This window comes from Lactuca serriola, chromosome 3, assembly GCF_051521515.1.
Source record: "Lactuca serriola cultivar US96UC23 chromosome 3, Lser_US96UC23_V15, whole genome shotgun sequence".
Lineage (NCBI taxonomy): Eukaryota > Viridiplantae > Streptophyta > Magnoliopsida > Asterales > Asteraceae > Lactuca > Lactuca serriola.
In genome coordinates, this window is record NC_136410.1 from 234,753,552 (window position 1) to 234,757,282 (window position 3,731).

A 3,731-nucleotide genomic window follows, 5' to 3' on the forward strand; every position below is an offset into this window, starting at 1 on the left:
TCATATTAAGTATAGATTTTTATTCATTTATTAGCTTAATTATTGCATTTTATGGACAAAAGGTACTTAAAAAGTGTTTGAATTATATTTTCAGTCCAAAAATGAAGCTCGGAAACAGAAGGAAGCAGGAGAAGCGGTTGAGAGATCGAGAATGGAACAAAGAAGAAAAACACCAAAAATAACACCTACTCGGCGAGTAGGGTCGATTACTCGGCGAGTCCGATCGAAGAATCGAGAAGATAATGACTCGGGATCCCAGAGACTTATCACAATACGGGGACTGAGAGATGGACTCGACAAGTCGATTCGTATATATATAGATAACTCCTCAGAACGATGGAAAAAAATTCTGGAACGATTCAGAAGAGTTTAGCTGCGATTAAGAAGGCAGAAAAACCCTAAAAGACGACGAGAGAAGCTAGAATTCAATCCCGAAGAAGAATTGAGGCAAAACTTCATCATTCCACTTATTCTTTTGTTTTATCATTATGGTTAAACAATTTGACTATGTTTGTTTGCTGTTATTTACTTCAATTATGAGCTAAAACCTTTAGACTTCTGTTTGGGGATACAAAGTTGACAATATGGTTTGATTGATTGGTAGGATTAGTTCTAAGTTGGTGATTTTTTGTTATTTTAGCTTGCTAAAGAACCTTGTGTGTGAATAATAATTAATTTTCTGTTAATATGAAGATAATTGATTAGCATGAACATCTATTGATTATTAACCTCATATGCTATGTGATCACTATGCCATATGTCTAGGATTAATGAATATGAAACTAGAGTTAATAAGAGAATTGAGTAAATTCATGTGCAAGCTTGTGTGATGACCATCAACAAGAAGTTAATTAAAAGATTAAATTGGTTAACTATTGCAAGTCTAAATTAACCCGAATAATTGATCTAGTAAATCTAATTAAATTACACAACTGGCCACTGTTCAAGTTAATTTATTTGCTAAGGATTAGTGTAGTGAATGCGAATCTAATCACTTGAATCGGTAACCGACAAAAGAATTAATCCATTGCACCATTACCTTAAAATCAACCATAGGGTCAATTGAGTTGAACTAAACAGAAGTTCCTTCCCAATTATTGAATCTAGTTAAGTCTTTATTTTCTAGTTCTTAAATTAGTAATAGTTAGCAAGTTTCTAGTCTTGAAAAACTAGAGAACCCCTATTCTTATTAATTAAATTAGATAAAATTAGTTTTTAACTTTAATTTGCCGTTCCCTGTGTTCGATACCCTACTTATCTAACTATACCACAATTGATAGGTTCACTGCCTTTGTGTGTTATTTTATAATTAAAAGTAGGTTTAAAACTAAGTGAGTTTGCACACATCAAGTTTTTGGCGCCGTTGCCGGGGAACGGTTCTAAATTAACATTAAATTCTAATTTAATCGATCCTTTGTGTGAGATTTATCTCACACAAAGTTATTTAAAAGGCAATTCAGTAAGTAGGATTAGTTTTAATAAAATTCCGTTTTTAGAGTAACTAGAAAATTTTTTCTGTTTTTGCCTTGAACTCGCCGAGTGCACTCGTGCCGACTCGGCGAGTACATCGTTGTTTCAGTTTTAATTTTTTATTTTATTTTTGTTCTTTTTACACGTTTTCTATTTTGTTTACAGTTGTTTCATGACCCGAGGATCTGATACACCTCTGGTCCCCCCCTCTTGAAGACCCGGAATCCGCGCTAAGGAAGAGCAAATGCAAAGCCGTTAGAGAATCCGCTCCTTCAAAGAACTCGCCACTCAAAAACCTCAAGTCCGTTTTCAGCAAGAAGATGAGCAGCAAATCCGGAGCATCCCGTGCCTCTTTGACTATCAAAGACCCAATTCAAGAAGATATCGAATACGAGACCGAGGAAGAAGAAGAACCCACATTCGAGCACAACTCCGAGTTTGAAGACGATTTAGTCATCACTATGGCTAATATCGATAAAGTCCCCATGGGGAATGGAAGAAGAGGATGCGCGATGACACCGGCCCGGGACTTGTGCAGCCCGCAATTCCCGTGACCGCCACTTTCGAACTAAAAGGCCATATTCTCGCTCAACTAAAGGAAATTCCTTTTTATGGGAAGGATCACGAAGACGCCTACAAGCACTTGGACGAAGTGAATGATGTGGCCGACTACTTCAATGTACCGAATGTCCCCCGCGAAACCCAGCTTCTTCGCATGCTCCCAGTCACGCTCAAAGGAGCTGCAAATGATTGGCTAAAGTCACTTCCTCCCGGATCAGTCACCACATGGGCCAAGATGAAAGAGGAGTTCATAGATCACTTTTGTCCGCCCTCCAAAATAGCCAAGTTAAAGAAAGCAATTGCCAACTTCGAGCAACAGCCCGGAGAATCTCTTTATGAAGCATGGGAAAGGTACAAGAGTTTGCTTAGAAATTGCCCACATCACGACCTTAATAGCCAACAATAGGTCTCCATTTTCTACGATGGAGTCAATGTCACCACAAGGCAATTGCTAGATTCTCAAGGTCCGCTCACGAACCTTAGATTGTCCTTAATAGTTGTTAACCACTTTAGTCATATCCAGTTCTAGTCTGTTTTCCCTCTTAATTCCCTAGGCATTTGGAAAATTTAGAACGCGAGAATATTATAGCATATGCAATCGATCCTATACCCGAAGCATATGGGACATGATTCATAATGTCTAACATAAATACATGATACTTGATCAATCTTTGCTATAATATTTTTATTTGCCATGTTCTCATAATTCGAATTATGAAGAGGGATGTCGTAATCATAATCAAATTTTGAGAACGCAATTAAAAATTCCATTTAGAATTTCCTTATGTCGAATATTTTCAACATAGCATTCATATATGTCCTTGACTAAATTTGATTAAACGCAATCTAAGCTTTTAGAATTGAAATGAAGTATAATTTCCTCTCCCTTAATTATATCAAAACAACTTTTCAAATCCACAACTTTGCAAATTGAAACCTTTTTTTTTCTATAATTAACATTGCTAACTTGCAATACATACCATAATAATTATGCTCCCACTAGCACAATAATTATTATCTTACTTGCATAATACTTATGCTCCCACTAGCTTTGACATGTACCTAAAATCAGGTGGACTTCTAGAAATCAATACTTATTGACTTTCATCACGAAAGTTCAGATTTCTGATACGAGTTGCTTCGATAAGACTTTATCTAGGCTTCTTAAACTCATACATATTTCCTTAGATAGCTTCCATGTGTGTCTTAACTATTCATATCTTACGATAATAAGTTCCAAATGTTTAGAACCTTTTGCCATTTCTCACAATTCGAACTATGAAGAGCGATGTCGTAATCAAAATCGAATTTGAGAATGAAAATATCACAATTGTTATCTCCTTAAAATCTACTTAGTGAAAGTGTTTCCTCACAATCATTTTCATGAATTAGAGAGAAATTTTATGAAACTTAGATTTTATGGTATATGTGTTCCTATCCATGTGAATTTTTCATAACCATAACCATAAGACATGGTTAGTGACAAATCCAAACCAATATGGACTGAACTTGTTCAATCTTAACTTCTTGCGACTTAGCAGCACAAGGGCCTCCCATTGCTTCCAAGTTGTTATGCAAACAACTAAGAACTCACAGAACTCACATGTATAGTCAATTTTAACTGGAATAGGCACAGAAACAAGAATATGTCAACACGATAGGTTACAAACCACAAGTCGTGTGCTAGTGTTTAACAATAG

At 36.0% G+C, this 3,731-nt stretch overlaps 1 non-coding gene across 1 annotated transcript; it reads right to left on the reverse strand.

Annotated features, from left to right (window-relative positions):
* Window positions 1-2,314: 2,314 nt before the first annotated feature.
* LOC145096380 (small nucleolar RNA R71) lies at window positions 2,315-2,421 on the reverse strand. Its single transcript, XR_013703788.1, has one exon. It is a non-coding gene; the product is annotated as a small nucleolar RNA R71 (small nucleolar RNA).
* Window positions 2,422-3,731: the final 1,310 nt, after the last annotated feature.